This window comes from Canis aureus, chromosome 31, assembly GCF_053574225.1.
Source record: "Canis aureus isolate CA01 chromosome 31, VMU_Caureus_v.1.0, whole genome shotgun sequence".
NCBI classification, from domain to species: Eukaryota; Metazoa; Chordata; class Mammalia; order Carnivora; family Canidae; genus Canis; species Canis aureus.
This window is the reverse complement of record NC_135641.1, coordinates 19,085,105-19,111,789: the sequence shown is the minus strand read 5'-3', so window position 1 is coordinate 19,111,789 and position 26,685 is coordinate 19,085,105. Positions and strand designations below refer to the sequence as shown.

At 35.7% G+C, this 26,685-nt stretch overlaps 1 protein-coding gene across 37 annotated transcripts in view; it reads right to left on the bottom strand.

Moving 5' to 3' along the window:
* Nucleotides 1-26,685, bottom strand: part of LOC144302453 (uncharacterized) — a 696,165-nt gene that overhangs the window by 369,566 nt on the left and 299,914 nt on the right. For 4 of the 37 annotated variants that reach the window (XM_077879792.1, XM_077879790.1, XM_077879783.1 and 1 more), the window contains one exon: nt 10,761-10,796. The exons of 31 other annotated variants lie outside the window; for them this stretch is intronic. The gene's annotated coding sequence lies outside the window, so the exon portion shown is untranslated. Of the gene's footprint in view, nt 1-3,153; nt 3,377-8,077; nt 8,170-10,760; nt 10,797-26,685 lie in introns of those variants that run through there. 2 more of the 37 variants (XM_077879785.1, XM_077879786.1) reach the window with 2 other exon arrangements.

The following is a 26,685-nucleotide window of genomic DNA, read 5'->3' as shown; positions in this document are numbered from 1 at the left end:
TTGAACTTAAGAAATTTATAATTCTATTTATAAGTCTGCCAGACTTAAGCAATCATTTCTAAGGGAATTTTGGTAAAGGTCAATCATATTTATAGATTACTTAACACCTTCAAACATTTAAAACTGTATTTATACACTTAAAATAATTGGTTTCTTTTTTAAGTAATTCAGCTGTCTGAATTAACAAATCTAACCTTTGTGGGTGCATAAATTAAAAATCCATTGTTTACATTTATAAATATAATTATTTTGGTTGTCAATATTGTGTTTTTTAGTTAGGTTTCAACTTAAAAATATAAACCTAAATACTTAATCAATTTAACATATCAAATTACTGTTTTAAAATGGAGTTACATGGCTATCGTAGACCAAAATAAATCAGTTTGGAATAGACTCTAATAGACCAAATTAACTTCAACATTCCAAGTACATAAGCTACTAAATATATGTATGTAACTCCTTCTTTAAAAAGACTTTATTTATTTATTTATTTATTTGAGAGAGAGAGGAGCATGAGCTGGGGAGGGGGCATATGGTGAGAATATCCAAGCAGACTCCCACTGAATGCGAAGCCTGACACAGGGCTTGCTTGCTCTTATCAACCATAAGGTTAGGACTTGAGCTGAAATCAAGAGTCGGTCGCTTAACTGACTGAGTTACCCAGGTGCCCCTATGCATGTAACTTCTTAACATAAAAATATTTATATATATGGTTTTTATTCTCTTTGCCTTTTCATACTTAGTTTTACATTTTCCTGGGGTTGAAACATGCATACCTACTAAAAGATGACAATCTCTCGCAAGTAACTGATGATATTAATTCTAAATCTTTCTAAACTGAAAGGTATAAACCTGCTTATTCTGGGCAACTGGGAGTATCTACAGCCAGAGCTCTTGTCCTGGAGTAAAAGCCATGCCATGCCTACAGACATGCAGAATGAGTCCTCTCATTGCCTTGGTTGCTAGCTACACCCTCTTTTATAGCCACCATTCAAAATTTTTTGACCAAATTATAACATTTCATTGGTCTTATTATTCATATAGCCCACATCTCTAAAGTTAAGTTTGAAATGTTCTATTTATTATTTTCTCTATTATAGTCTTATTTTTATTATTTTCTCTTATTTATCTATTTTTGTATCTTGAACCACGTTTGTTACGTCTGTCCTACATTTGTTTCTCTACTAATCTAAAAAACATTTTTCCCACTTTGTTTTACTAGTGTTTACCTTTAAGCTCAACACACACACATACACATGCGCACACACACACATGTGCGCATGCACACACACACAGGCACACAATTTTCCCCCTAAAGGAAGAGCATCTAACAGACTCCTGAATTAGATTAGAAATAGCATATTTTACTCCTTCCTTATCCTTCTTTCATCCATTTTCCAACTTTTTGTTGTTATCTGATTCTAGCATCAGATTAGTAGTAGTAGTATGTTAGTAGTATAATTTAGTTATTGATATTTATCTATTTTCCTATTCCATTTAGTTGGACTTAATTGGAACCTGCAGCAAGAGGAACCTAGATGCATGTGCCCCATCTACCATTTCACCAAGAAATCTGTTTGAAGTTTCTTAATATGTATTGCCAAATTACTTTTCCGGAAAAGTTGCACCGATATGCAGTTTTACCAATCATTCATGAGGGTCCCCATCTTACTACATTCTGTACAATTGACTACTAGTATTGGAACTTTTGCCTATTTGATAGATAGAAATGGCATTTGTTCACTATTTTCATTTATCTTAGAGAAAAAAAGGACGTTTTTAGGAACTACAATCCCAGTGATCTTCCTCTGATGAAATTGCAGTCATTCGTGAAGGACCCCTCATAAATTGAGTAGATCTGATTCAGGATCTTGCCTGTAAATGTTACTAATTAATTTCCTAAGTGACTATTTTATAATCACTCTAGGAACTCTGGGTTTAGTTTTGCTTTTAAAATTCATATTCAAGGCACTCTCTGGGCATGTAGAACCAGGAAAGAAAAAAAAGTACAATGGCTGGTAGTTGTTTTTAATACCAAGAATCCAGGCACTCACTCTTAGTCATGGAACACTGACGCTGTGCTATATGAATTCTCATAAAGTAAATAAATTAGTTAATCAGTAAATTCATGTTAATAGAAAACTACAGTCACAATAACTAATTTGTAAAACCTGCGGTACTGGCAAATATTATGATAAGATATATTGGCCTAATGGTGTTCTGCAAATAGGTTCTGATTTGCAAAACTAACCAACACAATAGCAATCATTTCACGTGAAATATTCATATCAGAAATGTTGACTGGAGTGATTGAAAGTCATTCACTTAAAACTAATAAATAAACACACTTGTCTCCCTTATAATCCTGGATAGTCGTACTCAATTTAGCAGTGTTCTTTTGCATTATTCTTGTTCATTAGCAGAAGTGACTTAGAATAAAATTTAGCTACCAATTTCCTTGACAAATAGAAGAACATATATATATGTTTCCACATGAATGGTAAAGGCAGGAATAGCATTTCAAACAGAAGGAACAGCATTAGCAAACATAAATGCAATGGGGACTGAGGTGGGAAAAGCCAGCCAATATTCACTTGTAAGAAGCATACAAGTTGTGGCCCCTTGCCATAACCAACTTCATCCTGATAACACTATTACAATATCCGGTGTTTACCTTTAAACCAGGTTTGGATAAAGATTCTCAAGAGAGAAAAAATACCACAAGTAACTTCCCCCAGAAACCACTTAATTATGGTTTAATGAAGATTGTAACATATGTGAGCACAGGTAAGAAAGTTTCACAGATGTCCATTCACTTACTTTAAACCAGTTGAGTGTAGCATAATTTAGGTAAGATTTTATCAATACTTTCTGATAATTAATAAAGCTAATAATCAGAACTGACACTGACAGAGCTTATGCCGGCACATGCATTATCTCATTTTATCCTTATAACAATCTATGAAATTATTTATCATCCCTATTTTATAGATGAGAACTTAAAGTACATGCAGCCAAGAATTAAAAGACCCAAGATTCAAACCTGAACCACTGTATTCCAGAGCCTAGGTTTGTAGCCATTACTCTGAAGATAATAGTGATAACAGTACTTCAGGACATCACAAATACATTTTATTTTGAGATAAAGCCATAACATCTAAAACCTGTCTCTTACTTTGTCATCAACATTGAGCTGAACATTAAAAGTTATTTGTGCTTAAACAAGAGCTGTTAGTCTTGCTGCTCTCTCTCCCCTCTCCACTTCGTCCAGGATCGAGGTCATTGCACTGAATTTATGGCACTACCATCACTTCCATTTTCTGCCCACAAGCTGTGGTGTCCCAGACACAGAAATATGACTTCATGGTCAAAGCATCTAGAAAGAAAAATTTTACTCCAACACAAATAGTTGTAGTAGTGGCAAAAGCAAGCAGAAAATTATGGGTAAAATAAATTGCTGCTTTTTTTGTATGAACATTATTTTTTCAAGGTCTCATCAGTATAAAAGCTCCTCTTTCAAATCATTAAAGTCTCTTCACCCTCTTTTTAATTTTGCCCTTTCAGTCCTTCTCCTCCTCCTTCATCAAAAGTCAAAGTTAGAAAACCACCTAAATTAACCCCTTTCCCATGACATTATCATTTCTAGTTTCCAGGAGTTATTAAGCAACCCTAAATCCACACTGCCAATGATAAAAGAAGAGGAATAGAAGGCATGGTAAATGAGAGATGACAGATATGAAGGGAAATGCCACTGCAATGACAAATGCTGTGCATTGGCAGACAGATGGCTGATTTCCTTATTCCATAAAGAGCTCTTCAACCCCCCAAGAATAATATTGATGGCCCAATAGAGAGACTGGCAAAGGACATGAACAGGCTGTTCACATCAAAAGAAAATGAAGTGGTTTTTAATTATTTGAAAAGATACTCAACCTTCCTCATAATTAAAGAAATGCAAATTAAAATAATAAGATACAATTCTTAACTTTCAGGTTGGGGGAAAAATAAACCAGGTTGTGAAGAAATAGTCATATTTCGACATCATACTTGGAGCACAACTTAACATTTATCCAAATTCAAAGTGCATGCAATCTAAACCCTTTAATTTTACTTCTAGGAACATATACTAGAGATGCATTTGCACCACTGGCCCAGAAATATATACTCAGGGATATGAAAATAGCATTGCTTCTGGAAGCGGACCCTTGGAAACAACCCAAATGTCCTATCATTCATACCAAGCATCATTAAAACACCTCTGGAGGGCCACACAAAGAACTGGTCAATAAGGGGTCAGAGAGAGGGACAGGATCAGGGTATAACAGTGAATTTATTATTTTCACACTATATCTTTATACTTTGTTATTTTAAAAAAAGGAATGCATATCAGAAAAATAATCCACTAACACAAAAAATTTTAAAATGCTCTTGGAGTTTTGGAAGAGAAAAACCAAAGAAAAACAGCCATGAAATGTTCAATTTCTTCCACAGGACGGTTCCAAAGATTATAAGGACACAACCAGACAGGACAATCTGGAAATAAGCCCTAGGATTATGTGCTAAATCTGTGTGCTTGCTCTGTTTTCATATTCTGTGCGATATCTTCATTTAAAAAAGACCCAATTTTACCCATCACAATGTTAATAGCACTGTTGCAATGTCAGAATTTAACACACAGTGGTTATAGAAATAGTTCAAATCATTTAACTTGCCAAAGCATTAGCATTCTTTAGGCTGTCTTCCATATGAGCAGAAATATTTCTCTATTTTTAAACCACTAACCTTTCAAAACCTTGGCGAAAGCTGCCCACTGTAAGGCCATGACATCTAAGACACCATATTTTTATTTCCATTGCTATGCAACCTAAGACTAGTGGTCTTATAAATTCCTCGTGTTTGCCAAACACATTACATGGAAGATCATAGCATTAATTTGGAAAGGGAAACAGTTTTATGGCATCTAAAGGACTGGAAAAATTACCTCTAATCCTTTTGGGAATCAAAGAGGCAATAAAGTGAAATTGAGTGCAGAAAGACTCACATTGTAAATCCATTTACTACCAAGCCTTGTTTACTCAAGGATTTATTCGTGCCAGTAACTAGTCACCAAAGCCTAAATAGCATGACTTTACCAGAATTTCATTTAAAGGAGTGTCTGATAATTTTTCACAAATAGTGTTCAGCTGATTAAAGCCTAATTACACACATTGAATTAAAGGTGTGAGTACATAATAAAATGTTCTAGCTAAAAGGAATCTGTGCTGGTGTTTGATTTCCAGCTAGTAATTTGGCTGGAATAAAATGGAAACAAGTAAGCAGAATTGTTTAAAAGGTGCAGCTTTATGACAACATGCATTTCTAAATGGGAAAAAGAAATAGACAAATACACTGCACACTTTTTAAATGGGAAATTCTTTTTAGATGGGTGAAATTCTAAAACAGTCTTTTCTATTACCCAACATTTATAGTAATAACACAAACCACACTCACAGAGGCCAACAGCCAGAAAAAACATATTTCCATTTTAACGCCTTTAGATGATCAAAGCATCAGCTTAATATAATCAGCTGAAATCCATTTACCCGCAAGCTTGCCACTGTGCCCAGGGACTGCTTTCCCTTCCAGCCCTATCTATTCTGGAACAGGTGCTATACTAGTAAATTAATTAGTCTGTGGAGAAGCACCTTGTTCTCCATCTCTGCAGGCCTCTTGTGGGTCAGGGCCTTGAGGACTTCGCCATCTGGGCAGAGTTTCCCCCAGAGAAACAATCAAAGCCCACAGATTGCAGCCTACAGAGGAAGGTTCAGATGACAATTAACCTTATTAGGCCTCATTTTTTACAGTTTATAGTGTGTCAACATGTTGGCTCCATAAATAATTTGCTACATCAAATGGATGGAAAGAAATGGTTTCTCCTCTTGTTAAAAGTTATAAGGCCCTCCAGAAAAGAAATAAAATATTTAAGAGAAACAGTGTAACTTACAAATACCCAAATGTTGGGATTGTGGGTGGGAAGCTAGATAGGCTCTCAATTTCAAATAAACTTCATGAAAAAACTATCATCGATTTCTGCTAGATGTAAATTCTGAGGGAGCAGAACTTCAATTTCTTTTCTAGGCCTTTCAAATTCTTCTCAGGCTTAATGTCTCCTATATGAATGGATTTTATAACATCTGGCTAACATAAGAAATACATGTTTCTTTTTAAAAATTTTATTTTTGTTCCTTTCCCCAACCACAGTTCTGCATATATGATCCTGTTGTCCTGGGAATACAAAATAAAACCAATCAAGACAATTAGCATCTACAGCTTGTCACAAAATCAACAGATATTTAAGCCTACGTTTTTAATCAAAGTAAGCTTAATTAAACACTCACAAATGACTTTGCAGCCCGGCACCAAAAAAAAAAAAAAAAAAAAAAAGTCCCCCCCCCCCCCTTTTAAGTTTTCAAGTGTAATTTGAAAGAGGCCTTACTAACAGATTATCACAAGATTCTTGTTAGAACACTCCAAGAGCTCTTGTTTATGTTTTGTCCCATCATACCTGACAGGGTACTGGGCCCTACCATCTCCTTTGATTCCGGACGTGGTTTTGAGTTAAGATTTTAAACTTGGGAAAGATACCTTCCCTGTTGGCTTCTCCCTCTTTTGCAGCTTCCTTAGACAGCTCCAGTGGAGCCTTGTGAGTCACCACTGGGTTAATGATGTGTTTGGAAGCGCACTGACAGTGCAAACAGCTTTGTCTTCTCACATATCCCCCGTGTTGATTCACGTCTAAGTTGAAAATATTTGCAAACTTGAGCTGTTTGACATTAAAGCCCAGGAAACTCATTTGATTCTGCCTAAAGATATTTCTGTGGGATTAGAAGTGATGGAGGGAGGAAAAAAAACTTTTCATAAAATGCAGCCTTTCTAGCTTTAAAAAATAGCAACAGACCCAATGCTGCCATTTGCATTCAAGACAAATTTCCATGGAGGCTACCTTTGGAATTTGGATATAATGTGTTTAGCTTGGAATTTCTCCAGTCACAGGATAATGTGTTTATTATGTAAGTGCAAAAATGAAATTGAAGACTTAATGAAAACTTTCTTTGCCCTTCTAGCATTGGTTAGTAAAAAATCTGAAAAAAAATCAGTGACTTAAATGTATATGACCATTCTTATTTAGTATATGCCCTTCTGTTATTAAACACATATTTGTCTTATTGATAAGTAATATTTGCTTCCATCTAATCTTAATACAATTGCTTTTTAACCATAATTTAATATCATGATTCTATTTTCACAAGCATAGTTGTGATGGAAGGCTCAGAGTCACTCACTAGCAAATATAGAAAACTTGGAAGCTGTACATGGACCATGAAGTTAAGGTGTATATCTTGGTATTCAAAAGTCTGAAACAGCCTCTGACAAAACAGTGCCCTCTAGTGGATATACAAACACCTGGAGTCAAAACAATTCTCTCAAATGGAGTGGGGTCTGGAGTTGGGAATCTGGGTGTATAAAAATGTACAAAGATACCTTAGTATTACTGGACATTGCTGAGGGCTCACCATGACAAAAGTAAGTATGGGCTCTTTTTAAAAAAAAAAAAAAAAAAAAGCTAAACCCAACCAGTCAACAAAGCATTGAAGTAGTTAAGTACCTATGATAGGTCCACCCCTAAAAACTGATCTATTAAAGCCAGCAAAAGAAAAAACTAGATAAACTCCATTCTCCATAATTCAGGACCTTTTTGCATTACTATCATTCATAAAGAGATGAAGATTTTGATACCAGAAAGATCAGGGTTTGGGCATTAGATGAATCCTTAGGTGTGTGCATGTGGAGTGGGAGAGCACATAGTCCACTATGCTCCTTAGACACTACAAGGTCTGAGGTCATCCCATGGACTTCCTGGTAGGAATACATAAGAGTCCTATGGCATGAGAGAATCAACCTCAAACTTGAGACCATGCATGACCATTAACTGGGCATTCAAATAAATAAACAAAACATGAGCAACTATGTCCCCTTCAGCATTAATCCCATTCTATTTTCATCTTAAGCCATAAAATGCATATAATAGTAATATGTACCTTGATGCTGTATTATGCAGACATATGTGTTGTAAATTACTGAGTCATAGAAGTCAGTGGTATTACCAGGCAAATGAAAGCAATGGAGTTGCTTTGATGAACGATCAAAAGAGCCACAGATTCAAGAGAATCAGAAAGAAAACAAATGGCAAATGTAACTGGTAAAAGTTTCCTCTGTAATCCTTCATGATAAGAGCTTTCTTTAATTCCCAGCTTCATTGATAATTCCATTTCCTATGTGACTCCAATGAACCCAATACGTATCACCTTTGCAACACCTGTTATTATGATGCATTTTGTGTATATACTTGTTACCCTTTTACTATATAAATTTCTCAAACCTCCTGGAAGCCAGAGACCATATCATTTATTATTATATCTGCAGATTCCTATTGTTCTTAGAACAATGCCTAGCACAAAATAGTCATTCAATTAATATTTACTGGTTACTATTCAAAATATCTGATATTTTGAAAGGACTATATTGTATCATTACTCAGATTTCACTGGATAAGTAATATAAGAAGATAGTTTACATATAAGAAAACTGAAATACGAAATTATCAAATGGAAAAACTATAACCTTGCTAACAGAACAAAAGATATTTTCAAAGTACCATTAAAAACTTACTGAACTTCCAAAAATAAATGAAAAATAAGAAAACCCAACATTGGCACAACTGTGGAGAACCTGGCATATACAAGAGTATACATTATTGTGAAAATGTGGCTCAACATAGAGAAAAGCAATCAAGACAGTCATTGCTCAGATCCTTGATCTGGAAATTTTATTTGGGGATATTACATCACAATGGAAGACTGCAAAAAGCGTTCTTCTCATTATTTCTTTAGGGTAACAAAACAAAGGAAAAATAAAGGAAGATAGCCTGGAAGAAAGACAGAAAAAAAAGAATAGAAAGTAATTTTTAAAATAAAAAAAGAGAGGAAGGAAGCAAGGAAGGAAAGGGAGATAAAAAGAATGGAAATAAGATGAATGTCCAAGAATGAGACAATAGATAAGGAAACTATCACAACAACATAGGGAGATAACATCTAATTAATTAAAAGGTAAACATGTAAACAGATGCATGGAGGAAATAAATGCATATATATTTATATAATGCATGCATATATATATATATATATATATATATATATATATATATATAAATGAGTATTTACTGTGCTAGGCTATCACTATATTTAGTCCTCAGGAAAAGGCCACCTGACAGGTTATCTTGAACAATGTCTAACAGTTTAAATTTGCAAAAATAAATATTCAAAAAAGCCAAAAATTAAAAAAAAATTAAATACCCCTGTGAAAATACATTTTATATAACAAAAGATAATTTTTAGTGATATAAACATTTAGAATTCAATACACATTTTTAAATTCCATTCACTGGAAATGATAAATATTAAGAACAGTTTCTAATTTGGCTAGAGTCTTATCCAAAGTTAGGGTGAAAATGGAATGTGAGAACCATTATTTAAAAAGGAATTTGATCAAAAAAATTGTATTTCTACTCTCTTAAGTATATATATACTTATCTATTGTCTTATTCTTGGACATTCATCTTATTTCCATTCTTTTTCTTTATCTCCCTTTCCTTCCTTGCTTCCTTCCTTCCTTCCTCTCTTTTATATATATGTATGTATATATGTATGTATTTTGGGAGGGGGTGGATGGAAGGGAATGTTGACAAGATTTTGGCGTTCATCTCTGAAAATCTCCAGGTCTCTACTAACAGAGAGAAGCTCCAAACTGTCTCCATCAACCTCTGATCATAGCATGAGGTGAATGAAAATCTTGCAAACTGAGAATATTTAAATATTCTCTCTGCATAAAGGCTGTTTAGCTGCTGGAATCATTTCCTCTTGCTGTCCCTGAGCTAAAGAAGTGGATCGATCAGCAGGGGAGGTGAACAGATGCAGCTGGAGAGGAAGAGAGGCTCAGGGGAATCACATTTGAACAGCCATGGGGGATGAAATGCTATGGAGGAGAGTTTACAGAAGCAGCTGGAAGAATGGAGCTACAGAGGGAAGGGGCTCAGAGAGCCAAATGCAAAAGACTAGATGTGCTCGGAGAAGCTCACAGCTTGCAATACTCCCTAAATATCTACACAGAGTGAGGAAGATGCTTACTCCCAAGGGGGAGTTAGGTAATTTTCCTTTTCCATCATAGCCTGTGGAAAATTTTAATATACGTTTCAATCTTCCATTTGCCTTTTGGGCATTCATGGTATCTGTGATCAAGGCCCACCCAAGATACATACCCCTGCTGGCAACTCTTCCATTGTCTCCCTGTTTCCCAAAGGGTAAAGCCATTCATCTATATTAGGCCTTGACCATGAAAAATGCTGGGAATGCCCAATACTATTGTTTTTCTAAGTGGTATCAGGGACTCTAGTTCTCCTTCCTAGCCCCCAGAGGTGAATGATACCTCCTCTTCCTATTTGGGAAAATCCAAATAACCAAGTATCCAGATTCTTGAAAGGAGAGATGAGAACACAGTTCATGAATAAGAGTGAATGACAACAATCCTCAGAAGTCCTTTCCAAAAAAACCCCTAGCCACCTAGAATACACTGAATGCTCTCTACTTTTGGAAGTCACTGTTTATAAAACACATTTAATTTTCTTATTAATATTGTAAATAAGCAAAGAACAAAATCACTCATACCTTATAAAGATCCTCATTTTATTTCTGGGGATTGTCCTGGAAATTAAGATAGTGATAGTCTTTGCATTAATATAGAGCTTTATGATCTACTGTCAATTAATGCATGTTTTATATATATTATCTTCTTTAATTTTTAAAGTTAGAATTTTAGAGAGTACTTTACATACTATTTCTAAATTCTATTGTCAGAGGTACACAGCATTCTTTAAAACAATTGCTATCCAGGGATCCCTGGGTGGCGCAGCGGTTTGGCGCCTGCCTTTGGCCCAGGGCGCGATCCTGGAGATCCGGGATCGAATCCCACGTCAGGCTCTCGGTGCATGGAGCCTGCTTCTCCCTCTGCCTGTGTCTCTGCCTCTGTCTCTCTCACTGTGTGCCTATCATGAATAAATCAAAATTAAAAATATATATATATATAGCTTAAAAAAATAAATAAAACAATTGCTATCTGTACACACATATATATTTAAAAATTATTGTTCATGGTTACCTAATCTTCAGTCTATATGGAGTCTAAATTCCTGACAGTCTCTTCAGCACCTAGGACAGTGCTGCACTTCAGCCCCAACAAAGATGTTTGAAGGAATAAATGGTAGCATATTGAGGGGAAGAGCACCACTATAGAACTTTACATATTTCAGAAGAACTCCAAAAGGCTAGACTTCAAGATATAGGTATAAGGCAAAGTCAACCTTTTAAAAATCTTTAAGTAGCAACTAATATGACAGTCTATTATTTTAATTATGAGATGATATTTTAAAATTTTGGGGGGTAGCCTCATCTCAAGTAATATGAACACAAAAGGCACAATATCCAAACATAAATAATTTTCAGGGAATCTTTCTCCAATGAGTTTTATTAGAATGTACCATTGCTTTCCCTTTTTTCCCTATAAACCAAGGAAACTAAGATTACTTCCTTTTTCAAAAGTCATAAATAAAAAACCCAAGATGAGAAGAGACCAGAGTAAGGAATTAATATTCATTGAGCATTTAAAATGTCTGATATGGTACTGATTTTTTTCCCCATGAACCTAACCTTTAAAATAACCATGAGAAATAAGTATTCTTGCTTAGATGAGGAAACTGAAGCTCAAAAACTTAAAGCACCTGACCCAAGGGGCCCCAGTAATCTAAGGGCTTCTGCTAACCAGTCTTCTGAGTAAATTTATGTGTTCTCCCTCTGTCTCTCTTTCTCTCTCACATACTGAAAGACAAAGATACACAGTTAAAATGAGAACTATAACAAAACACTGAATGCTGAGAGCAACACACAGTGTTCTCTAGATGGCAGAAATATAAAATCATAGAAATACTGAATCATCTCATGAAAATCAGGCTCAGAAACTGTCAGATGAGAAGTCTTAAAGGTTCTCTTCAGATAGAACTATGAAAATATAATGCTTTCAGGCACTAGGTGAGATGGGACCCTACCAGTAGGGTCTGACTGTTTAATGCACGGACTCTAAAATTAATTATCTTGACTTCTCCAAGCAGTTACAAAACATTCCCTTTGTACTACCCTAGAATTTTTTTTTAAATGTCCAGTATAGGTTTTGCCATGTTTAATTACAGGTAAGCCTATACCAGAAGTTCTAAACCCAAAGTTTACACCCCCCCCCCACCTTCCCCAAAAAACTACTTGTATGCAAGTCTTTGTGCATTTTTCTTGGATGAGACTTCATAGCTTTCTCCAGACTTTCAAAAGGATATGCAAATATCAAAGTTAAGAGTTCTAGTCTCTGAGGCCTATACCCATATTGCCTCTGGCTCTCAGTAAATGTGTCACCAATAAAGTGAATGGCATTTAAAAGGATTCTAGAAGATAACATGCAGTCCTATCTATGCTACTTGGTCCCCAAGAATTTTGCGCATATTAAAAAGTTCCCTTTGAAAAAAATAAAATAAAATAAAAAGCTCCCTTTGAGAGGTGATTCAGTATTTTGTTAAGAAGATGAGCTTTGGAACTTTCTGCTCAGGTTCTAATCTGGACTCTGTTTCTTACTAGTTATGTGATCTTGGCTAATCTATTTGGTTCTCTAAGCCTCAGTTTCCATATCTCCATAATGGGGCTAATAATAATAATAATAAGGCTTATTTAATATATTTAATATAGTTAAATAACGAGATAATGTGTTTAAAATACCTGGCACATAGTAGCACACTGTCAGTGACTGTTTGCTATGGAGATGTAATCGGTAGTGGTGGTGAATGTAACCACAGGATTCCCTCAATTACTCTCTTATAATTCTAGAACATAAATCCCACTAATATTAGTGCCATAGTATAGCAAGATCTATGTCCATTTACTCAATGTATATTATTTATTGAGAACCTACAACGGTCTGTCACAGTAAGTGGCATAGGATGAAATTCTCCATATCATGCATTTAAAAATGAAATGACATCTTTGAACTTTTGGGGGTTTGTGGCTGAGAAATTTTTCTTAGTGTTATATTTCTTCTCAGTATTTCCTTTAATCCCTCTAAACCATTATGGCAGGTAAGATGAGATTTACTGAAATATGTCAACAGGGATGAGAGGTAGAGAGACATTTGCACAGATGGTTTGGCCAGTGCATTTCCTTTCCAGTAGGATCCTTAGTGGGGGAAATGGTTCAGATCTGTCCTCAGAAGTTTAAATTGACTTCCTGCAAGAAGGCAAGGTTTCAGCTCATTAGGCTTTCTTATGTTTTTACTGCTATATGCTTTTGGGGAAAAAAAGTACTATATGCTTTTAATTCTGAAACACTGAGGAGCAATTGTGCTGGTAAAGTATATTTACACCAAATAAATAAATATTCTGACCATTCAGAACAACTTGATGGCTGGTAAGAAGTGCTGTGAGAGTAATACACCAAAAATCTACTGGCTAAATTTTGTTTCACTAAGTAATTTTGGCAAAGGATTTTAATCTAGTGATATCGATCTGTCTGTATGCTATTTGTATGCAATTATGTGTGTGCAGTAAATCTAGATAAATTTATAAAACCCATACTAAAGATGGAATACGTTGGGGCCTAAAAAAATCAAAAGGCCCACTTGCAAACAATAAATTTAAATGCAAAAGATATACATATATTACAAAGCAGCTCTTGTATTAAATAATCAGAAAGCCTCAGATTTATATAAACTAACAAGACTTGAATGAAGTGGATTCTGATGCTGCATTTCTCATTCTAGAGGCCTCTCCTCACTGAGTTTTGGCTGGTGTATCAGGCTCTTTTGCAGTGTGGAATAATTGACAGCAGGCTGACACACAGCCCAGGGAGAGCTCTGTCAGGAGGTCTCCTGGGCCTGGGGATCAGTGTGCTTAAAATATTAGGATTTGATAGAGTTAACACTTGCCCTTGAGCAGATGGTTTTGAACATTCTGTCAACACTGCCAGTGATTACTGCAAACAGATTCTTCATCCCAGAGGGATGGGAGTGAAGTGCTTTCTAGCTCCCGAGTCTCATCTAAGAGGTGTAAAACGTATCATTTCCAGGGTCTTCTCTCAGCTGTGAGAAGTGCAAACATTTCCCACACCACACAGCCAGAGCCCTGACTTAATCAAGAACCTTTGCTGGGCCTGGGGGGTTAGGACCAGACCTGGCTGAACTTAAACTTGACCTAAATCCTTCTATTTTGTGTCTCTGGTATACTTTGGTTTTATGGATTTCTTTTTATAAGCTATAAGAAGGAGAGATTAACTGTAGTTAGGGCAATGCAAAAGTGTAGAAGGAGAGGGGTAGAATGGGGAGGATCCTGTGGATACTTTGAAAACTCCCAAAGTTCAGTTTTCAAAGTAGAAATGGACATACCTACCAGTATTTCTTTTCCATCTAGGCAAATTCATTTGGGAGAAATGTCTCTTCAAATGAAACGTATTGACCACTTTTGCTGAGTGAACTTGGTTTGTAGAACTGGGAAATAAAATCATCAATGATGGGAGTTCGTGGCAACCAACTGGCAAGATTCTCACTTTACAATGGAACCAGTAAGATCCAAAGAGGACACAGCAACTGCAGCATCATTTAGGAAGTACTTGCAAGGGCTTGCTCTCTGCCTAGAGCCATATCATCAGGAATGCCAGTTAAGTGAAATGGTCTCTGCTCCCAGTAAGAGTGACCACAGAGTTCAGAAGAGGAACCTGCACTCCTAGAAACTTTGCTATGGAAGGGGCTGCTATGGACCTCTTATCTACAGTTATCACAACTTCATTATTAAAAATCAGGTGTTGAAGAAACACCTCAGTCTCCACCCTCTGAAAAAGGTGCTTAATATGCCTGGTCTGCTCTGTCAGCTGATCAACTTTGCCTCTCACCCTTCCTTCCGAGGGAAATGTCTTGCAGGACAATGGAGACTGTCAAGACCAATGAGCAGAGAGGATTTTTTTTTTTTTAAGAGAAGTAGAGGGAATTATGTGAGAAGCAAAGCTTAAAGATCCACAGATCCAGACCCTGGCTTTCATGCTAAAGGTTTATAACCTCCCCCTTCATTATATCATTTTGCTGTGATGCTCTGAACACCTGCACTATTAAATTCTTTTCTTGGATTTTTTTTTAATAAGAAAAAATTAACAAAGTAAAATTTGTTGACAGTGTTCACAGTCAACGCAGTGGGTGTTCCACCTATGCGCTGTCACATTTTTCATGTTCATTTCTGCAGGTGCTAAATACATGCTGACAACAACATATGTTACCAATCTTAAATGTTTTTTTTTTTTTTTAACTCGTAATTAAGGAGTGCTCACAGCTTGAAAAAAAAAATACAGGTGAAAGCTGCCTCTGCCCCAAGATTTCTTCTTATTTATTTTCCTCTGCTATTTAGGTAGTTCTTGAATGCAGCTTATATAGAAAAAGTAAGCTCTCAAAATTATTATCTATGTAAATTATAGCCATAAAACAAATTTGTAACTTAATGCTAAAAACATGATCTCACTTCCTCCCCCCAAAAACCCCACTAATTCCTTCCTTTTTTTAAAAAATTTATTTCTTGACTCTTCTCTTTCTCCTTTTAATAATACATTTAGTCTTTCTGGAAAATCACAAAAACCACTCCAAAAATATTTATTATGCCATAGAAGTCTCAAAGTTAAAGAAATATTCTCTAAGTAGAAAATAATTTTTTGATCCTTTTGTTACTTTCCAACTTCTGCAGAGTTAAATAATTAGCGGGAAATGATTGCGATTTTATCCCAATGATTTTCAGGATAATTTATTTTTATTTGCCACCAGGGGACTATATAACAACTTCCACATTCTTCCTCTAGGGACCAGTGATGGGGGATTGATGAATGTTTTCAAAACAAGTATTACACTATTCTCTGATAGCTGGTAAGATAGAGTTTAGAAGTGTTTTCCAAGTGTGAGCAAGTATCAAAATCATCAAATCACTCAGTCACTCTACCTGTGGCTCCCATCCTCCTCAATGCCAGGCAATCAGCTAAGCTCAGTCTACCCTCAGCGCCTCTGCTTCTCCCCACCCCATGCTTGTCACATAAGCAAGATAAGAACAGGATGGTTCTTCCTCAGAAGCCCTTTCCTGAAAACCCTATCCAAGGTTGCTTTGCTGCAGAACTCAAGACACATGGCCCTGCTTTGTGTGCTTTAAAGCAGTTGTCACTATCATAAATTATCTTAAAAAAAAAAAAAAAACTTGGTTATTGTTGCTTCTCTAAAATGTAAGACCCATGAGATCAGAGACTATTCATCTGTCCTGTTTATATCTAGCACAGAGCATGGCACAAATGCTCAATACATTTTTTTTAATCCTAAAATTTCTTAATTCTAAAATGATCACTCCCTTTCACTTCAAATATAAGTTCACCTCCTCTCAATTAATAAACTGCTTAACAAAGTTATAGACATTTATTTAGGCTGTTTCCCCTAGATAGTCTGATTTAGTAGGACTCAGACTAAAAACTCATATTGTTAGCATCCCATTATTTGGATCATCAGGCAACTATAAGAAACATTCTCTCAGTACCCTGCCACCCAGCGTGGCCCATGGACCAGCAGCGTCAGCACTACCATCTCTGGTAGCTTGTTAGAAATGTGTATTCTCAGGCCTACCCCAAACCCATTGAATCAGAACCTGTATTAGCAAGATCTCATGGTAATCTGTGCTCTAGTTAATGGTTGAGAAGAACTATCCAGGTATGTGAATTTCCAGACCAAATTTCCCCTGCCAACAAGATACAGGCACTGAGGCATCACCAGGCCATTCTGGCAGGGATGCTCACCCAGGCCTCACAGCAGGAATAGGATTCTCTAACTGAAATTACCAGCTCCCAAAGGGAACATGTAACTTCCAGAGTAGCAATTCTCACAGTCTCCAGACCAGCGGCATCAGCATTCCACCTAGAAACGTGTTAGAAATACAAGTTCTCTGGCCCCATATAGAATCTACTGAATTAGAAACTGGGAGCCTTTTAACCAGCTCTTCACATAAAATTCTGATTCATACCAAAGTTTGAGAATTCTGGACCAGAAGTTCCTAACCTATGTTGTACATTAAAATCAGCTAGAACAGTTAGAAATCCTAGCACCTAGGCTGGGACCAATTAGAATTTCTAGAAATAACATTTAGATTTCAGAAACCTTTAAGCCTTCTCAATTGATTCCAATGGCAGTCAAGGCTGAGAACCACAGTTCTAGCCACAGTCAGATCTACCTAGCGCCTTGAGGCAGTAGTCACCAACTGAAACAGAAGTACTTGGAAGCAAGATTAGGTTAAGACAGTAATTTCCCCAGGGGGACTTGGTGGCTCAGTTGGTTAAGTGTCTGACTTAATTTCTGCTCAGGTTGTGATCTCAGGGTAGTGGGATAGAGCCCCTCATTGGGCTCTGAGCTCAGCGAGGAGTCTGCTTGGGATTCTTTCTCTCTCTCTTTCTGCCCCCTCCTTGTTCTCTCTCAAATAAATAAAATCTTAAAAAAAAAAAAAAAAAAAAAAAAAAAAGGACAGTAGTTCTCAAACTTTAGCATGCACGAGAATCTCATCCAGAGGGCTTGTTAAAACACAGATTGCCAGGCTCCACTCCCAGAGTTTATGTATCAGCAGGTCTGTATGTCACTGTACCAGGTGGTTCCAATGTGGCTGGTCCAGAAGTAAAGGAGACTTGTGAGTAGTGGTTCTAATCCTTAGCCAGCCATTAATAGCTGTTACCTCTGGGTAAGTTGCTCACTTCCTTGCATCTCAACTGTGTTCTTATTAGAAGAAGAACACTTGACCACTCTTCAGAGTTGTTGTGAGGTGTACATGAGTTAGGCCCAGAAACATTAAGTAACTTCCCCAAGGATGCACAATGCCCCTAATAATTGGAGAATTAGGATTTAAACCTAAGCAGATGGGATTCCCTACCTATTAATGAGCTATCAATGGTCAAACCCAATGGCCTTTTTCTAGGTTCTCACTCTCCTTGGTATTCCTGGGTAATTAATGGCACCTGACTACTCTCTGAAAGTTTCTTCTCTCTGGGTTGACATGTGACAGCATTATCTTATTCTTCCTCTTACCATTTTGATTATTTCTTATATCTCCAAACCAGTATTCTAAACTTTGACATCTCTCTTAGACTCCAGACTTTTTCTAATTGTCTGCTGAGTATCCCTGCCTGGATCTGATCAGACACTAAAAAACAGTATGACTTACCCTAGCCCATTCTTCTCCCTCATTTATTTTTGTTAATGGTTCCACTATCTCCTTAAGCACTTAGGTTTGAAACTTCTCAGGCATTTAGTTTAGAGCTTCTACTTATTCTCCTTCTTTTCATAAAAGTCCTTAATATAATGCCACTTCTTATTGGCAACATGGCCAAGGAAAATTACTGGTAATACCTATGTTTTCCCTCTTTTTCTCAGAATTGCATAAAAATTAACCATAATTTTTCTTTAATTTAGATCATGAGTTCTATATTTCCTCTTAAGAGGAATCATATAGAAAACTATCTTCTCACATATGAAGATGTTTGTCTTAGTAGAAAAAGCCATTCACAGTGACCAACATACATATACTTGAGTTGATAGAAGTGCTGAGTGCTCAGAGACACTAGCTGACAACAGCAACTAGGAGATTCAAACTCATATCCCAATAGCATCATGTTCTTTTTGCACCATTCTTTTATTTTTTGTACACTATTCTTTAAACCAAACTGTTTAAAATTTTTGGAAACATTTATTCAGAGAGTGAGTGAAATGTATAATCTTATTTAAGGTCCAAGAGCATCAAGATGTATCCTTAAATTGTGAGAATTGAAGATGCAAACTGTTTTAGTAATATGAGATATGTAAGTTATTTCTAAACTCTAAGAGCCCAAAGTCAGGACCCAAGGTCTACCTTCCCTTCCCTTGAATGATATTTAAAATCATAGAGCTCCTTAGACAAGTTATTTATTACCTTCATGTGTGAATTTCTCCTATTTATTTAGCAAAAATCATAATACATTGTCAGAGACTACAGTGAAATATTGAGAGAGATTGATTTCTAAAAGCACTCCCATACTCAGCTTGACATCCTCTGAAACTTGTAGCCAAAAAGCAGTTTGTATCACTTATTCTGGGACTGGTCCCAGATTCGAGGAGGCCAACAGTTCAATTAAACTGACTCTGCTGGCCTGCAAAATTCTACAGGGAAGTGAGGATACAGACTATACATGAAGTATAATTCACCAATGGTATATAAATGGTTTTTAGAAGCCCAAGCTAAATCACTTGGAATTTTGCCAAACTCAAAAAGGGGGGGAAAAAGCCATAACAATCTTCTTTCTGCTAAGAATAATTATGTGAAATGTTCCCAGTGGGGTTGCCACCTTATTAAGTACCCAATTGTGATCTACGGCTGCTAGGGACTGGCTAACAACATGATGAATGCTTTGTACAAGATCTATAGGAAGGACAAGCAAAGTTAAAGGGATATGTTATTTGGAAACATAAATGCAGCTGAAGTTCAGGGGCTCCTTATAAAAGCATGTCTTTAATGTAATTATTGCACACTTCCACAATCTTAAAGACTAGCCATCACTATCTAATTTCATTTATTCTACATATTTATGTCTAGATGTACTCTAAAGGGCAATATGGAGAAACAACACTACAAATTTAATTATTTTAATATTATTTAAAGAACCAAATGTCAATCATATGAACACTCTTTAAGAGGCACAATCCTTTTTTTTTTTTTTTTAAATTCATGACATTCTTCAAGAATAAGCTAGGATTCTAGTCACTACAAAGGGTTAAAATACAGATGCTGTGAATGAAATGCATAATCCTTAAGGCCTTAGAGCATTAAGACATATCTGCTCCTTAGGGTCCATCTTTGTCCATAATCAATTTCTTCCCTTGGAGAACATTAATTGTCTCTAATGATAGCTTTCCATCAATACATCCTTGATCTTAAAAGGCCTGTACAGCTTTTTCCTTTATTCAATCAAATCATCTCTACAATTGCCCCCCTTTAGTAAGATAATACCTTTTAAGCCTTGTATTTTAATATAAAAAATAAGAGGTAGCTGCAAATTCTAATGGAAGTGCTAACATTTGAGAACCAGGATGATGGCTTCCATTATCCTAAATAATGTTTGAAGATTATAGAAAGCACTGTGTTTCAAAAGGTGGAAACTAATCCACCACTTTCAAATTATTCCTTGTATAAAAATCTGTTCTGACATTAGGGAATTTTTTTTTGCCCCAATGATGGAACTGTATATTTAAATATTTGAATATAAAAGATAATTTTCCAGCTCTGAAAAAAGGCAAATAATTGCTATTTATAAGGACAAATGATGAATAATTCTAGGAATTGACAACTTTAAGCACCAAAGATTTTTATTTTGTTATTCCCCTGATAAGCCATTCTTATACTCTTCATTCAAATAACCACAATGCTAATCAGTAGTTATTAAAATTATTTAATTTCATAATGGCCAAAAATAAATAAATAAATAAATAAATAAATAAATAACAAATAAATAAGTAAAATGAAAAGCCCTCAGTCTCTTTGCAATCCACTAGAACACTAATGGTGTCTTGTGTTTCTACCCATTTGCCTTCTTCAAACATACTTTTCTAAAAGCATAGAAATTCTTTTTTTTTTTTCCATTCTACTAATTTGTTTCCATTTATATAGAGCATTGCTCTTGTACTGCTTTATCTAGGTTACCCAGAACAAATCTGTGTTTCTGTACATGGCCTAACAACAGCTTCTGCAGAGATTGCCCTAATATTTATAATAGGTAAGGAACCTTGAGAAGAGACACTGACAGGACAAAAGCCATCTATCCTACAGAATTCTTCTTTGGGTAATTTCTATATTCAGTAGGAACATAGCAAAATCTCCATGCTGCATGTAAAGTACCAGTCTTATCACTGCAAGGTTAGGAAGCCCTTTTCGCCAGAGTCCTGGCTTATATGTGTGCTTTCTCTCTTACAAAAATCTGCCAGCATTCTAGGAAATAGATGAAGAGACTCTGTGGAATGTAATTAACTGCAAAGCCCAGGTGATTAAAAAACCGATTAAAAGAAAATCACAGACACAACACAGAAAAGAACTTATTTGTTGGGGGGGGGGGGAGAAAAAGGTGGGTGGGGGAGATAAACAAAAAATAACTAATTTGTTTGGGGTTCCTCTAGTAATATATACAATTTTAGGTGCTAAATTTACATTATGAATTAAAATACAAGCAACATTTCATAAATACATTGCCGGCAAAAGGAACAGCAAAGGAAATGTTAGAATTCAGTATGGGGAAAAAATGTGTATCTGTAGGTAGATAATATCACCCTAACAAATATCAAACCTAAACAAAACACACACAAAAGTGAGACCAGTTAACAACCAAGATAAGAGATGAAAATTGCCACTAAAGCAGATCAACTTTATTCAATGCCCTGATAAGCACCTATTTGCTCTTCCCCATTATGCTTTCTTAGTATTTATAAATTATCATTTAATTATGCTGGCAAGTGGTAATTGTCAAATAAAGCTCAGATAGGCATAAGCCCTCAGGCTGCACATGACAGAAAAATATCTGTTAAAGCTGGGCTGATTCACACGCTTAGGAAATAATTTCCTTTCTTCTTTTTATCCTTGCCAACAAATTATATGAACTGGCACTTTGTGCTTTGTAGGCATTTTGAAGTCTATGCAGATTACAGAAAAGAAAAATTAGTTGTTTCAATATCTACCATTCCTAAATTATTCTGCTGATTTAAGACATCACGAACCCAGAGAACAAAAGAGTGCAAAGATCAAGAAATTCAAACCTTCTTCTACTTATAGTTTATGCTCGGGGTCATTTTCAATTGAAGAAATCAAGATTTGGAGAATTATTTTACATATTGTATAATGGATTTTACATAAGTAGGAATTGGAACATGACATTCATCCCATTAGGAGAGATACAGAAATCTCTTTTTTCTTAAGTCTCTTACTACTTAGGTTTAATTAGTACCCATCCATCCCACCTCTTTTGTATGAAGTGTTATAATTTTTTCCCCAGCTAGTTGTAGCACTCTGGCTGTGGAGTATAAACACAAATAGAGGATTATTAATGCATACAAAAAGATAAGTTGAACACTAAGAGGCAATTTAATTTACATCTAATTTTTAGACAGAATGCTACATTTTAGTTATATATAGAGCCACTTGTGAATTACTTTTATTTGCAAGGTTGAGCAGAGAAGATACAGAGAAAAATCCATTCCCCCATCTTTTGCATGAGAGGGAGAGGGAAAAGGAGAGCTACTGGAGGTGGTCATGAGGAAATGAAGCAAAACTGTATAAAAACAAAAAGTCTAAGCAAACTCAAGTTCCTTTTGTGCACAAAGATCATTACCAATCTTCTCCTACCACTCCCCTTCTCCCTCCCGGCACTCCAACCACCCTGGGCTACTTTTGGAGCCTCCTACCTCAAAGAGTTTGCTCACGTTCTTCTAAACTGCTTGGAAAACCCTCTTACAACATCAACCCCACTCCCTTCTACACCTCTAATCTCTCATCTACACAAGGCCATCCATTCTGCATATCCTAATTCAAACAGCCTTTCTTTAAGAAAGCTTTCTCTGAACCTCCACTCCCAGCTCAAGACAAGATCATAGCCCTTATTACAGTCCAAGAAAAAGAATAATAATAACAAATGTAAAGTGTTTATTATGTGCCAGCCTACTCTATTTTCTAACAAAAACCTCAAAGAAACCTGTGGAAGAAAATAATGAGGCCTGAAACATTAAACCACTTGTCCGGCCAGGATTCAAACCCATATCTGGGTCCAGAGTGAGTGCTCTTAGCCATCACTTCTGACTGCCATATTTATATGTACAATCATCTTGCCACTATTTGTTAACTCCCTCCACTAACTACTTGGTTAATTCTATGAGGCCAGATATCATGTTTATTTTGCCCAACCCTGATCCATATTAGGTACTCAATAAATAATTACTGAATCACTGACTGAAAAATTAGCTCCAAAGAAAGACATGGCTTACAGGCTGAAGCCTCTCAATTATCTGAGCTGCCAACACAGCTTCATCATATTTGGAGACCAGTCTAGGATCTTAATTCAGTGAGGTACTTGGCCTAGCAGACAGAACTTCACATGTCTTTGCTTTAGTAAGTAAGGAGTTTTTGTTTGTTTTTGTTTTTTAATGAATTTGTTTTTTAACAACCTCAAGGGCATTGTGCTAGTGAAATAAAGTCAGAGAAAGATAAATACTGTATGATCTCTCTTAAATGTGGAATCAATCACTCAAACCAAGCTCATTGTTACAGAGATTTGTGATTGCCAGAGGTGGGGAATAATGGGGATTGGGAGAAATGGGTGAACTGTTTTTGTTTCAGTTTAAGTAAACTGAATTTTTTTAAATGGCTTAATTCCTTTCATTTTTAAAGTCTATAAGTAAAATCCAAAATGTTTAAGTGTTACTGATACTGTAAAGTATATAAGTTCTATAAAAAAACAAGGCTATTTCCCTAGATATTTTCTTTTGAGACTAAGTAGATATTGAGGTTAGTAGCATAAGTTTTAATACTGATTCAAAAACACTCTGAATGCACAGAAATATTGGTACATTTGGCATATTATGCACCCAGAATACAGAGTGCACCCCAGGTACAATCTGTGTATTCTTAATATTTATTCATAGTCAACAAGAACGTTAACAATGTTCTGTCAAAATGCGTAACTCATATTTGAATATGCAGTCTAGCCTTGAATAATTCAATTCTTTGTACCTGAAAATGAACATTATTCATTTGAAAACTTAGCTATTTTTCTGTTTTTGCTTTGTTAGTGCATACTTTTAGAGCATTTTTAGTCCATGATGTGAGCCATTCAGTAACTGATGCAAATTTTCTTAAAAAAAAAAAAAAAACAACTTTTTAGCAATCAAAATATAAAAACACATCCACACTGGCACTTGGGAAACTGAACATAACTTAACCTCAATTCAGGCAGCCCTTTTTAAATAAGAGATTTTCCTACATGAGGCTATTAATTGAGAATTGCAAGGCTAAACTATATTTGTATCTTGGAATTCATAAATGGTTTTCAGCTTCTTATTTATTTCCATAGGCACTACTCTAACCCAAAAACTCTTTTAAAATGAAGTCACCATTTTCAAAGAATGTTTTATATCTTTATATGTATTATGTTGTCTCTGCCACTTTAATCTACTCAGTATATTGTTGTAGCACTGAAGCACTTTCCATTATAATTAGAAACTTAGCCTTTTAAAAAATAAAGGATTTACTTCTCATTTCCATAAAAACAAAACACAAAAAAATAAAAATCTCTTCCATTTTAAAGTTGAAGGAACTAAGCATGAAAAACTAAATGCCTTGCTCAAAAACAAAAATTAATATATTGGCCAATGACAAGTCATTTTGCTTTAAAGAGTTGGCTCTATATAATCACAGTCCTCACATGGTTTATCTGAAAAGGTAGTGCAAATATAACATCAATAAGGCTATTAACACATAGTAAATTCTTTTTTCTATAAAACTCCAATATTTAGGGATCCCTGGATGGCGCAGCAGTTTGGCGCCTGCCTTTGGCCCAGGGTGCGATCCTGGAGACCCGGGATCGAATTCCACGTCAGGCTCCCGGTGCATGGAGCCTGCTTCTCCCTCTGCCTGTGTCTCTGCCTCTCTCTCTCTCTCTCTCTCTCTGACTATCATAAATAAATAAATACCTTAAAAAAAAACCTCCAATATTTATAAAATGCAAATAATAGCTTTCTCCCTCTCCTCCTCCCCCTCCTTCCATACTGTGGTGAACAGATGAAATTTTATTATTAGACCCCAAGGCATATGACACTGGGAAGTATCTTCTGATTCTTCAGAAAATGAATCGGCATGTTGAGTCTAGTTTGAGGATTGAGCATAGTGATTATATTCCAGGACTCTACACCCTGGCCCTTATGTCAATATGTGCTAATTCTTTTCCACTATTCCAAGGGTTCTGAGAACTTGTAAATCAAATCCCTTGCTGTTTTGTAACAAACAAGATGGATGGATTCTTACAAATCATCAAATAGGATATTGGAGAGAAAGGGTAAGAAAACAAAACTAATGTTTAAAAGGGGAGACATTTCAATCTACTTTTCTAACTAATGTTCTGTATATTAATTGAAATGATATCAAGCTCTAAAAATACATAATTCATGCAATTGCTACTCCTCAGCTAACTTCAAAGCTTTTAGTACCTAGCATAACCATCTGTACACTAGGAGCTAAATAAATGTCTGTTTGCTCGTTGTTGAAAAGAAAAACATTCCAGCACTATTCAATAGAAATACAATGTGAACGATGTATGTAAATGTTCTATAAAGCCACATTAAAAAGGTAACAAGAAAAAGGAATAATTAATTTTAATAATATAGTTCATTTAATTGATGTCTTCAAAGTATTATTATTTCCACATATACTGAATATAACAAATTATTGAGATATATTTTTTAAAGATTTATTTATTTGAGAGAGAGAAAAATAGAGTACCCAAGCAGGGGGAGGGGCAGAGGTGAGGAGAGAGAGAATCCCAAGCAGACTCTGCGCTGAGCACAGAGCCCAGTGCAGGGCTCTATACCTGGACTCATGAGATCATGACCTGAGCTAAAATCAAGAGTCAGACTGAGCCACCCAGGCACCCCAATTATTGAGCTATTTGATGTTATTTTATTTTTGTACTAAGTCTTCAAACTCTAGTGTGCATCTTACATTTACATCACATGTTGGTTTGAACTAGCTATATTTCAAGTGCTCAATAACCATCTGTGGCTAGTTACATCTATGATGTATTGGACATCATAGACAATCTATACCCTATTAATTGAATGAGATTTGCTCATTCACACAAGAGAAAAATCTTGTGTTCTAAGTTAATGATATATTGTTGTCGTTGATGATACTAAAATAATTATTTTTCCAATACATAAAATAAATACTTTTGGCAATAAATATGTTTGAGATAGAGCTTGTACTTCCCTAATCCCATAAAAAAGAAACATTCATAATTACATATGTTAGTTGAATTCTCTTTAGCATGTCTACATACCAGTGATTAGAACGCTTATCAGTATTACTTCTGAATTTTCCAATGAGTTTTGTACTGGAAATTAAAATGAACATAGAAAATATGTACAGAACTTATAATTGGGGCTCTGAGGGTGAATGGAAGTATGAGTCTACAGCTGGTAGCACCTACATTCTTCTATCTTGTTTTGATTCCCCAAACATAAACCGTACAGTCTCCTGTGATACATCATCTCTGATCTCCTAATCACTCAATTTTGAAATACTGTAACTATGGTTAATCTCTCATTCTCCCTTTACCCATATTCTTTATGATAAAATCTTGCGAATTTTGCCTCCAAAATGGATCTCATCTTTATTTTCACCTCTGCATTCTCATAGACTTAGATGATCTTCTTCATCTGACCCTTCTTGAA